Source organism: Bactrocera neohumeralis, unplaced genomic scaffold, assembly GCF_024586455.1.
Source record: "Bactrocera neohumeralis isolate Rockhampton unplaced genomic scaffold, APGP_CSIRO_Bneo_wtdbg2-racon-allhic-juicebox.fasta_v2 ctg2950, whole genome shotgun sequence".
NCBI classification, from domain to species: Eukaryota; Metazoa; Arthropoda; class Insecta; order Diptera; family Tephritidae; genus Bactrocera; species Bactrocera neohumeralis.
The window spans coordinates 10,716-24,037 of record NW_026090443.1 but is presented as its reverse complement, the minus strand read 5'-3'; the positions used below and the strand labels follow the sequence as shown (position 1 = coordinate 24,037).

General features: G+C 39.6%; 1 non-coding gene across 1 annotated transcript; it reads right to left on the bottom strand.

Moving 5' to 3' along the window:
• Positions 1–978: 978 nt before the first annotated feature.
• Positions 979–1,188, bottom strand: LOC126766911 (small nucleolar RNA U3). Its single transcript, XR_007668972.1, has one exon. It is a non-coding gene; the product is annotated as a small nucleolar RNA U3 (small nucleolar RNA).
• Between the last annotated feature and the right edge of the window lie 12,134 nt (positions 1,189–13,322).

Below are 13,322 nucleotides of genomic sequence, written 5' to 3'. Positions count from 1 at the left end.
TTTCGTGGGCTTCACGTTTTAAAAATTTTTCATTCACGGCCGTCGTCGAATGGTTACGTCGCTGATTCCCAACTTAAGCTCCGCTTCTATTTCCCTAGAGGATGCAAAAGGATTGTTTTTGCTGAAACGCACTATGCGTCGGTCCCATAAGTTTATAGTTTTGCGTAGGGCACCACGTTTTTCGGGCTTAAATTCATAATTTATGACATTGTATACCATATTGGCAGAACATTATAAACGATTTTGTATTTCTTTATATGTTTTCCCCTCCTTTCTAAGCTCAACAATCAAAGCCTATCTTCCTTGGAGAAGTGAGGTCCTCTACCCACTAAAATCTAATTTTTTTACCGTTATAGTGTATTGTCATTTTAAATTAAATAGTAAACTTAATCGAACTCATTATTCACAAATTTAAAATTTTATCGGCACTTTTTGTTGAGAAAAGTTAAAAACTGCTATTTCAGTGAATAGCCAAAAAGTTGTGGATATTCGCAAAAATATCAAAAAAGAGCACCAAACACATCAAATTTAACTGGGATTTTACTTTTTTCTATTCTGTGTATTCCATTTTACAAAAACAACGTGCAAGCGATCAACTAAAAAAAGGAATATGCAAAAAAAACCGTTATATATTTTCGCTTCTCTTGCACTGCTATTTCAATGAACACAGCTGTACATATACATAATATTGCTGTGATAAATTTAATTTCTATTAGTACGAAAAATATTTATTAGTATAGTATACGATGTTAAAAGGCATACATCTTTCTATCCTATCTTGTGTATCTGCACATGCGCATATGAATGCATATGAATGTATGTATACGCATGTGCGCGTTCAGAAATTCAAAGAATTCGCACAAAAAAAAAGAGAGACGAAAGAAATAAAGTCACATAAAATAGTTGAGAATTCGCAAAAATGAAAGACAAACGAAAGAAAATAATGCGCAAGCATACATAAGCGTACTGTACTTATTGACCGCATTATTTTTGCGTAAAACCTTGAAATTGATTCATTTTCGATTTTCGAAGAAACATCATTTCTAATATGCCACAACACAATATTAGAAATGAAGTTCATAAACCTCACGCTGTCAGATAAAACGATATACCTCGTCATCGCGGGTCGATTTCCAAAAAATTTAAATGAAGACTAACTACAGAAATGATCCTGTAAAGTATAGCCTTAATTTTTCAACGGCCAACGCAGAGTATTTCAACCAAAATATACGCAAAATAGTTGAGAATTCGCAGAAATGAAAGACAAACGAAAGAAAAAGAAGCATAACTTCAATAATGCACAAGCATACAAACATACATATGCGCAGCAGCAGCAAGGAAAGAGGTAACAATCGGCGATCCATTGTATATTTCTTTCATGCATAACCAAACCATAATTAGAACAACGCAATACAAGTGTCAATGGTGGTGTTGGTGGTAAGCTCTTGAAAAGTTACGACGAGCACGTAGGTTCGAATCCCAACAGAATTTATTTTTAATTGAATATGTCACCAACCAAAAATTGAAACATTGTTCTACAAAAACAACAACAGCATAAGCATGGCAACATTGTGTTGTTGGTAGAAAAGCCGAGCTGTGCCGAAAGAAACGAACAAACGATCGCCGATTGTCACCGCTTTGCTTGCTGCTCGAACATCTTCGCAGACAAGGTTGCGTAGATTCATATTGAGCAAGGTTGCGCAACCTGAATCTATCGCTCCCTTTTCCGAACTCGTATAAGAGTATAATCAATAAATTATTAAAAATAATATATTATTAAAATATATTAAATAATAATAATATTCTCTAAAAATTCGCGTATAAAAATATTATAAGTAAAAGTAATAATTTCGAAAAAAATAAAATAAAAATACCAATTATGAAAAATTAAAAAAATAAAAATAATAATAGTCAGAAGGCTTTTGATTGGTTCTGGAGACTCTACGATACTGGGAAGTATTACTTTTCCAGCAGCGCAACACATACCAATTGCTTCGTCTTTCCATTTTTTCGCGGAACATTTAGGGCATATCTTATCCATCACTCCAATTTGAATGCTGTTTTGATCGGCGTAGTTAATTTGTGGATCGTAGCTGAATGCCGATCTATTGCTGTGAGCTGAAATCCTATCACGCCTTCTAATTGCTACTGCACGTTGTCTCTCTCTCTGTGCCGTAAGTCGTTGCGAGCGGTCACCGTAAGACTCTCGGGCACGTGTCTGTGAGTTTCTGTCTCTCAGTCCAGCAAGCCGCTGCGAGCGTTCGGTGCTAGGTTCTCTGGCACGTGCCCGCGAGTCTCTATCTCTGTTTCCAGCAAGGCGTTGTGAACGTTCGGAGCTCGACTCTCGTTCGTAAATCTGAGAAGATCGTTCATTTTGTTCTGCAAGGCGAAGTGAGCGTTCGACACTGCACTCTCTTGCCCGTGTTTGTGAAATTCTTGTTCGATTTTCGTCGTTCTGCGCTCGACTGTATTTCGCGAACCTCTGACGATCTGATGTTTTGACGAATCGAATGATCGGCGCTACTTTCCCTTGCGCGAGCTTGCGAGGTTCGCTCTCTATTCTCAGAAAGTCGCTGCGAGCGTTCGGCGCTAGTTTCTCTGGCCCGTGATTGTGATGCATATTCTCTTTGACTTTAGAGTCGATCAGAATATTCTGAAGATGATTCTCCAACACGCCGAATCTTTGCTAATCTCGCTTGGGAACTATGTTGAGATAACTGGGACCTTTTTTTTTAGGCATAATTGTTTGAAAGTTTTGGTTTTCAAGTAAAATAAATAAGAATTAATTTGATTTTAGTATGAACAGTTTATTGAGTAGAAGTTTTCATAAAAAAAATACATACAATACTTAAATAGTTGTTTTAAAAAGAGTGTGACACTGCTATAAAAATAAACTGTCAAGGTTTAATCAAGTAATTTATGCGCAGTTTTGAAAATAACTCCTAATCGATAGAAAGAAAATGTGCTCTATCTGAAATGTGTTCAATGGAAAAATCTAAATGTTCAATATCGGTAGCGTCCGCTGCGTAAGGAGTCGACCGCGCGACTGAGCCAGAGAATGTAAAGGGTACTAAAAACCACAGTACGTATGAAAAAAGCGTATATAGAACAGCCTGTTTATCAGAGATAATTCGAAAGAAAATAAGAGAAGTAAGAAAAAGTTATATATGTTACATACATATATATGAAAATGTAATATAAAAAAAAATAAAAAAAAAATTAAAAAAATACAAACATTTTGCAATTAGGAAAGGAATTTTAGTATTAAAATAAAAAACATATTTTCTCACCAAAATAAGAAATGAATTTGGCACTACAACAAAAAAAGGATGTCTATTCAACGTGAACAAAAGTGGCAGTGAATTTGCTTTGGCATATAAATTTCATAAAAAAATCAAAAGTTTTCAATTTACGTATGAAAACTGTTGCCTCAGCCAGAGAATATAAAGTATAGAGAAGGTGCAAATTGAATTATGTATGATGTTCGATTTGGCGGCTAACAGAGCCGATAGAATCAAAGAAAGGAATTCGCCGTTGTCGCTGCTATTTAGCAGAATTGAGCACGTGTAGTGTATAAATAAAGAGAAATGCTTTGAAGAAAACTATACAAAGCGTCCTGTGAGTCACATATGCGTGATTATTTTGTATTATATGAACCATTGTTTTCTGGAAAATGGTAAAAATTTTCATTATTTTTACAAAATCGGGAAAAATTAGAAAACGTTATTTTAATTTTATTTTTCTTTAATTTAATTTTTTAATTTTTAAATAAATTAATATTTCAAATAAATTATATTTATTTCGACTATTAAAACGTGAAGAAGAAAATTGATGACCTTCATGAAATATGCATATTCGCATTATTTCGTTATCATTTCCATATTTGTACCAATAGAATTTCTATGACACATGCATATGTACATACATATGTAAATTATTTCTTTGTCACATTTGTCTGTATGTTTACGAAAGCAAATGCGAGCCATATACATATGTATGTACATACATGCATTCATAATAACAAGTTTCGCACGCTTCTTTCGCATCTCCGTTGTCACGGTCAACCAATGGCCGAAACTTGTGTTTTGCCAAAGAGTCAAGTACTGAACACATTGAGCACGACAGACTGCAAGCGACATCTGTCAAATATTAAAATACAAACGTTCTTAGGGATACAGTTATGTAGTTGTGCAGCTGCCTCAATACTTATGTCCCTAAGAACGTGTGTATTCTAATATCTGTCGCGTTCATTGGTTCAGCACTTGTGTGATGATAGAAAATCCAAGCTGTGTCGAAATAAATAAACGAATGGCCGCCTATTGACCGCTTCCCTTGCCACTGTAACAGCTTCGCCTACACACTAGCGTAAATATGTATGCTAGGTATGAGCTAGCATACATATCGACGCAGACAAATGCGGCGAATTCCTTACTTTGAATCTAACAAATGCTCGACACCGAACCTGCACCTTCTCTATACTTTAAATTCTCTGCCTCAGCCTGCTTCGATTTTTTTAAAGACTGCTAGTGCCGGTTTGCATTTCAAACGTAGTAGAAAAGCTACATTTTTCTTATGAAAACTACTAAATAGTGTAAAATGCAGTAAACTGAAACTATTCAGATGCTGTGCCTTTTAGCTTATTAAGCCTAAGAAAATTATAGCAGAATAAAGGGCTGAAAAAAATTATCTTCTTCTTCTTCTTAATTGGCGTAGACACCGCTTACGCGATTATAGCCGAGTTAACAACAGCGCGCCAGTCGTTTCTTCTTTTCGCTACGTGGCGCCAATTGGATATTCCAAGCGTAGCCAGGTCCTTCTCCACTTGGTCCTTCCAACGGAGTAGAGGTCTTCCTCTTCCTCTGCTTCTCCCGGCGGGTACTGCGTCGAATACTTTCAGAGCTGGAGTGTTTTCATCCATCCGGACAACATGACCTAGCCAGCGTAGCCGCTGTCTTTTAATTCGCTGGACTATGTCAATGTCATCGTATATCTCGTACAGCTCATCGTTCCATCGAATGCGATATTCGCCGTGGCCAACGCGCAAAGGACCATAAATCTTTCGCAGAACTTTTCTCTCAAAAACTCGCAACGTCGACTCATCAGTTGTTGACATCGTCCAAGCCTCTGCACCGTATAGCAGGAAGGGAATTATGAGTGACTTATAGAGTTTGGTTTTTGTTTGTCGAGAGAGGACTTTGCTTCTCAATTGCCTACTCAGTCCGAAGTAGCACCTGTTGGCAAGAGTTATCCTGCGTTGGATTTCTAGGCTGACATTGTTGGTGGTGTTTACGCTGGTTCCAAGATAGACGAAATTATCTACAACTTCAAAGTTATGACTGTCAACAGTGACGTGAGTGCCAAGTCGCGAGTGCGGCGACTGTTTGTTTGATGACAGGAGATATTTCGTCTTGCCCTCGTTCACTGCCAGACCCATTTCTTTTGCTTCCTTGTCCAGTCTGGAGAAAGCAGAACTAACGGCGCGGATGTTGAGGCCGATGATATCAATATCGATCTTAACATTGCGAGGTAGGCAGCCTGTTTTCTCTCCGCTGCGACACGGCACTCTTCGTCGTACCAGCTGTTCTTTTGTACTTTCCGAAAACCAATGGTTTCGGTTGCAGCTGTACGTAAGGAGTTTGAAATGCCGTCCCACAGTTCCCTTATACCGAGTTGTTGGCGAGTGCTCTCAGATAGCAGGAGTGCAAGCCGAGTAGAAAATCGTTCAGCTGTCTGTTGTGATTGCAGCTTCTCGACGTCGAACCTTCCTTGTGTTTGTTGGCGTCCGTTTTTTGCTGCACAGAGGCGGGTGCGAATCTTAGCTGCAACAAGATAGTGGTCCGAGTCGATGTTAGGACCTCGGAGCGCACGCACATCTAAAACACTGGAGACGTGTCTTCCGTCTATCACAACATGATCGATCTGGTTGGTAGTTTTTCGATCCGGAGACAGCCAGGTAGCTTGATGAATCTTCTTATGCTGGAATCTGGTACTACAGATAACCATATTTCGGGCCCCGGCGAAGTCGATCAGCCTCAACCCATTTGGGGATGTTTCATCGTGGAGGCTGAATTTACCGGCCGTAGTACCAAAGATACCTTCTTTGCCCACCCTGGCGTTAAAATCGCCAAGCACGATTTTGACATCGTGGCGGGGGCAGCTCTCATAAGTGCGCTCCAAGCACTCATAAAAGGCATCTTTGGTCACATCGTCCTTCTCTTCCGTCGGGGCGTGGGCGCAAATCAGCGATATTTGAAGAACCTCGCTTTGATGCGGATTGTGACTAGACGTTCATTCACCGCAGTGAATGATAGTACTCGGCGACGAAGTCTCTCTCCCACCACGAATCCCACACCAAACTTGCGCTCCTTTATATGGCCACTGTAGTAAATGCCACAAGGACCTACTCGTCTTTGTCCTTGTCCCGTCCATCGCATTTCTTGGACGGCGGTGATGTCAGCTTTTATTTTCACGAGGACATCAACCAGCTGGGCTGCGGCACCTTCCCAATTAAGGGACCGGACATTCCAGGTGCATGCCCTTAAACCGAAGTCCTTATTTCGTTTGCCGTGGTCGTCATCAAAAGGGGGGTCTCTCATCCGAGGCTGGTTGTTACTGTTCATTGGGGTGTTTTTTTACGTGGCGGGTCCCAAACCCAGCGCACAACCCTATGTAGGGGATATTTCGCCTTCTCACTTTAGCTCGCCTTCAAACGGATGTTCTTAGGCTACCCAGAGGATACTTGGTCAAAGACCGGAAGTAGTGAGCTGCTTGAGTCATATGTAAAAGAATCGATTCTGGCCACTCCCAAGTGAATGGCGATCAGAGAACTTTCCTCACTTGCGTGAACTTCTACACATGACTCCATCCAAAAAATTATCAGCTTAAGAAAATTATAACTATTGAGGCACTATTATAGCTTTTGAAACACTAAGGGCCGTTTTCTCAATGTCTGGTTAGCAGCCATATTTGTCAGTTAAGTTCTGGTTAACTTAATCAAGTCTCCTTCTTTATATACAGAGCTTTTTTAAGCAGAACTTAGTTTGACCAGATATTGAAAAAACCGACCCATAAAATAAGTCCTCACCAACGAATCTAATAATATATAATGGATGAGGTTTGTACGCGATCTTACTCGAATATAATAGTCAGACAACAATATTATATATTTAAAAAAATATTTAATATTTTTCTAGATAGATAGATAGATACTGCGAAATGAATATGCTTTAACGACACACTGCATAACTGCATAACGCCGCGGCGCGTTCCTAACAACGGTGACTGCCATCAGCATAGCTTACATGAATGGCTGAATTCAAAATGGCGCTTATACATATATGTACATTTGTTGTATTTACATATACAGTACGTAAATAAGTAGAAATGGTTTATGGGGGTGTTCTTGTCTACATGCATGGAGGACCGATACTTGAGTTGTGAACTTTTTTGATTGCTTTCTCAAGAACCAAGAAGAGAAATACAAAAACATAAGTAAATAATGAATTAAAAATTAATTATAATAATATTCTCTAAAAATTAGCGAATAAAAATTATAATAAATAAAAGTAATAATTATGAAAAAATAAAAATATTAAATTAATGGTGATAAGAAACGAAACCTTTAAAACAAAAAAATTAAATAATTAAAGTAAGCAAATAAAAAATTTTAAACTAAATATAAAAATAAAAAAAAATATATAATAAAAAATAATAATGAAAAAATTTAAAAAACAAATCCTAAAAATAAAAAAAATTATTGATTTAAAATAAGTAAATAATAAATTATTAAATAAATATATTAAATAATAACAGATAATAATAATATTCTTTAAAAATTAGGGTTTTTTTTTTGTTTTAGGGCTTAAGGAGGGTTTAAAATGCCTTAGCACCATATAGGGATCGTCATCCTACGTGAGTGGTGTACCCACTAAACCACTCCCCCCTTTTATCATGGAATGTTTTCCCCTACCCCGGGACCGCCTTCGCATTACTTCAGGGCAAGGTTTCCAAGATGGACCCATTACAGGTCTATTTCTACTCTCCCTGCGTCCAGGGATGCCTACGATTTTGTAGCCAGCATCAAGCTATTTGGCTCGTCTTCTATTGGGAATCTGCGTCCATGTCTCTTTTCTTACTGCGTAGAACATGTTCCACGTACGAGGCAATTATTTTCCAGTTTTCGCTGCTAGATATCATTTTTTCTAAGAGATTTTCCGCACTTAGTTCTCCGAGTTTGTTTTGTACAGTCCTCCGTGCTTCTTTCCACCGGTGGCACTTGAAAATGGTATGGTTTGCATCGTCTAGTGCAGGCCCGTCCAACATAATTTTGTGAAGGGCCAGGTGTAGCATTTTCATAATCGTAGCGGGCCAAAAAAAAATAAAATGACCTTCAGTTTTGGTATATTTATTTATTTATAAAAAGCAACATCACATAAATCTTAATATATTATTATTAATGTAACTATGGCCTTAGCATATAAAGATATTCTTATTCTTAAAATATAATTAATGAGATGTCTGAAATTTTTTCTGTTTGCACAGCGCATCTATGTCAGCTGGAGTTTTAGAAGTGGCTAAGCGCAAAATGCCTTTAAGATGGCTATCTAATAAAGATGATCTAGTTTTTGATTTGTTAAATTTCATGCGAGAAAACAGCTGCTCGCAAACATAAGTAATACCAAATAAAGAAATATGTTGAATAGCCAGCTTAGTAAGATTTGGGTATTGATTGGGTGTAACATACTTTTTGTAAAATTCAATTAAGTTTGGAAGACAATTATTATATGCTGTTTTTAGATGAGAGCTGCTTTGCAATTCTATTAACTCCAGCTGTGAATTCAGTTCAATTTCAACATCAAATGGATTTGAAATGGATTCTTTCATGCAGGGAGTTTGTGATTTGAAGTCAGAGAATCTGTCGTCAAACTCGTTCCTTAATCTTTGTATCATCAACACGTACTTGTCAAAATCCAAGGTATCTTGCTTTCTTGTAGATAAGGTCTCCCAATGAATCAACTGCTTTTGTTCCAGCTGCTTTTCCAACAACAAAAGCTTTTTTGTGAAAGCTGGAACCGGTTCGTATAACTGTGTGCATAGTTGGTCTTTCCCTTGCAGTTTCAAGTTAAGCTCAGAAAGATATTTAGTTATATTAACCACGAAAGCCGGATCAGCCAACCACTGCTCATCAGTAAGGAAAGTAATTTTTTGGTCTTTGTTGTCAAGAAAAATCTTTAAGTCGTCCAGCAGGGAATAGAATCGTTTTAGTGTAGCTGCTTTGCTGAGCCAGCGAACGCGACTGAAGTATACAATGTCTTCGTGATCTGAACCGACATCAGCCAGAAAAGCCTGAAACTGTCTGTGGTTAAGCCCTCTTGCGCGTATAAAATTAACTGTCTGCACTACTTTATCCATCACGTGCTTCAGGCCTATACAACTGGGATGCCCAAAGGCTCTAAGAGATGGCGGGCCGGATGAAGGGCCTATGCGGGCCGGATGGTGGCCCGGGGGCCGTATGTTGGACATACCTGGTCTAGTGGTTCGTCTCCGTAAATACATGCTGGGCTTTCTGCTTTCCCCACGTTGTATAGGTATTTTCGAAAATACCCGTGACCGGACAGCATCTGTGTTATATAGTAATTTATCTCGCCGTATTTTCTACTGTGCCACTTCTCTATTTCTTTAATCAGTTTTGCGGTCCATCTTCCTTTGCTCTCCCTTGTCCACCGATCTTGCCAGAGTTCGAGAGTTTGCTTCCTCGCTTTCCGTCTTTCTTCCATAGCCAGAGTTGTCTTCTCTCCTTTGCGAGAAGGTCTATTGGGATGACGCCGCTTATCACTAGCACTGCGGATTCGGATACAGTGCGGTACGCCGAGGCGACTCTCAAGGCTGCTGTTCTCTGCACTTTAGCAAGCACTTTTCGTCTATGTTCTACATTTAATGTATCGGCCCATATTTCGCTACCGTATAGTAGCACTGACTGTGTTGTGTCCATAAGCAATTTCCTTCTACTTGCAAGTGGGCCTCCGATGTTTGCCATGAGTCTTGATAGCGCCATGGTTATATTTGCTGACTTTTTTGCGGCATGTTGGATTTGAGCCCAGTACGTCAATTTGTTGTCCATTCTTATTCCAAGGTATTTTAGGGTTTTCGTCGTTTTAATAGTTTCTGAATGAACTTGCATGTCAACCTCCAGCGGGATATGTTTCCTAGTGAGAAGGATCAGTTCTGTTTTTTCAGCAGCTAGGCTGAGGCCGTGTGAGTCCAACCATGTCTGTGTTCGTATCATAACTTGTGTCAGTCGACGCCTGGCCATGTCGGTATTACGCGCGGTTATGACGGCGGCGATATCGTCTGCGTAGCCAACGAGGTAGCAATCGTCAGGCATTTCAACGTTTAAGATTCCATCGTAGCTGGCATTCCATAGATCTGGTCCAAGTATTGATCCCTGCGCTGCTCCAGAGGTTATTTCCTTACTTTGTGGGCCATCACTCGTATCGTATAGTAGCTTCCTGTCTTTAAGATAGCTTCGTACCATTTTCATCAAGTAGAGGGGCGTTTTGAAGCGACTTTCTAGTGCGTCGATCATATTTTCCCATTTTGCGCTATTGAAAGCATTTCGTATGTCGATTGTTGCGAGGAGGACTATTGGTCTCGAGAAGTTGTTCTTTCGATAAACTTCCTCCACGCTGCGCACGACGTCTTCCACAGCTCCCATGGTGGACCTGCCTGGTCTGAAGCCATGTTGTCGCTCTGATAGGCCTCCAGCATCGTTTATGGCGGCTATAATGCGGGGTTTCAACAGTCTTTCTAATAGCTTTCCTGCTGTATCTAGCATGCATAAAGGTCGGTATGCTGATGGTGTTTCTGGGTCTCCTTTGCCTTTGCTTATTTGGGTCAGATGCTGCCTCTTCCATATTTCTGGGAAAATACCCTCGTTCAAACATGCATTATATCGGGTGATTTTTTAAGAGCTTGATAACTTTTTTTTAAAAAAAAACGCATAAAATTTCCAAAATCTCATCGGTTCTTTATTTGAAACGTTAGATTGGTTCATGACATTTACTTTTTGAAGATAATTTCATTTAAATGTTGACCGCGGCTGCGTCTTAGGTGGTCCATTCGAAAGTCCAATTTTGGGCAACTTTTTCGAGCATTTCGGCCGGAATAGCCCGAATTTCTTCGGAAATGTTGTCTTCCAAAGCTGGAATAGTTGCTGGCGTATTTCTGTAGACTTTAGACTTGACGTAGCCCCACAAAAAATAGTCTAAAGGCGTTAAATCGCATGATCTTGTGGCCAACTTACGGGTCCATTTCTTGAGATGAATTGTTCTCCGAAGTTTTCCCTCAAAATGGCCATAGAATCGCGAGCTGTGTGGCATGTAGCGCCATCTTGTTGAAACCACATGAGTCAACATTTAAATGAAATTATCAAAAAGTAAATGTCATGAACCAATCTAACGTTTCAAATAAAGAACCGATGAGATTTTGCAAATTTTATGCGTTTTTTTTTAAAAAAAGCTATCAAGCTCTTAAAAAATCACCCGATACATGGATAGCAGTAAGTGCGGTCGTTCCATAGCGATTAGCAACACTGCTGGTATCGTCAGCCCAGGGGCTTAAAGTGTTTAATTTCCTCCAAGGTGAAAGGCGGACATGAGCTGGTCTGGTTTACGATTCTTTTTAACTCAGTAGACTGTTTTGCTCCGAGTTTTTTTCATTACGATCTTGTAATTATGTGGAACTTTAATCCGCTAAATATTCCTATGCTCTTCTATTCCATTTCTTCCAACTTTTTCAAGCTCTCCCACGGAAAGTTTGTCTACCGGATTAAGTAATGTCCGGACAGGACATTTACAGCCTCAGTATGGTGTGCTTGACAATCACGGTGTTACGCGTGGTATTTTGGTGGGTTTTCATCTATAATTTGTTCAAAAAACTTTAATCCGTAAACTCAGTTTTGTCATTATGGATGCTGACGCGATTAAGTATTACGTGGGAGGACAGACATTTAAGCTTTCCAACGCCTAATTTGTCAGTCGAGTTGTCACATGAGTGTCGTTAAATTATCGACCGTAAAACCAAAACCACCGAGTGTGGTTTTTAGTTTTTCCCTTGTATTTGAAAATCGAGGGCAATAAAATAGTACATGCTCAGAGTCTTCTATATGCTCTGTACATGTCGGACAGTTCGGACTAATGTCATTGTGGAATCTGAAAAGGTAGCTTCTAAAGCACCCATGTCCACTAAGTATTTGAGTCAGATAAAAGTCTAGGTCTCCATGTCGTCTGTCTATCCACGAGTGGATGTCCGGTATCAGTCGGTGGGTCCAACGCCCTTTAGATGAGGAATTCCACCGCTCCTGCCACATTTTAATGCTTTTGTTCCTCTCCTCTGTCTTTGCCGATACTGTTTTAGGCGCTGATAGATGATATAAACGCTCGAGTTCATCTCCCTGGATGTCAATGGGCGGCATGCTGGCTAATACTTCAGCAGCGTCGGTTGATATTGTCCGGAAAGCACTTATTACTCGAATTGCAGAAAGCCTATGCACGGCAATTATTTGTTTAGCATACGCTTTTATATCCATTGCCTGTATCCATACTGGTGCTGCGTACAGTATTACGGAGCTCATTGCTTTCGCTAGTAAGAATCGCCGGCTTGAACGCACACAGCCTGTATTGGTCATCATTCTCGATAGAGCATTGTAAATTTTGTTTGCTTTACTGGAGGAATACTCCAGGTGTTCTTTAAATTTTAATTTAGAATCTAATATTACTCCCAGATACTTCAGCTGCGGCTGCGAGGTTATCTCGCACTCCCCTATGGTGACCTCTATTTGTTCTTCTACCTTCCTGGTGCTTATGAGCAAAACTTCAGTTTTTTGCTCCGTCAGTTCCAGACTCATAGAAGAGAACCAATGCCGTAGACCATTTAAGCACTCATTGCATTTGTTTCTTAGGTCGGCTAATTGTTTGGCCACTGCTACAACCATGAGATCGTCCGTATACGCTATTAGCTTCACGTCTGTTGGTTGCTGTCTTTTTAGCACCCCGTCATACATGAGGTTCCATAATAGTGGGCCTAACACTGACCCTTGAGGTACTCCACTCGAGATAGAGTAACTCTTGGTACCTTCGTCTGTATCAAAAAGCAGCCTTCTGTTTTTAAAATAGCTCAATATAATGTTTATGAGGTATTCAGGGGCGCGTATTTCATCCAGGGCTTTGATTATGTGTGCCCATTTTGCCGAGTTGAACGCATTCTTGACATCCAGGGTAATCAGCGCGCAGTACTTTTTTGTGCCACCTTTCCATCTTTTGCCA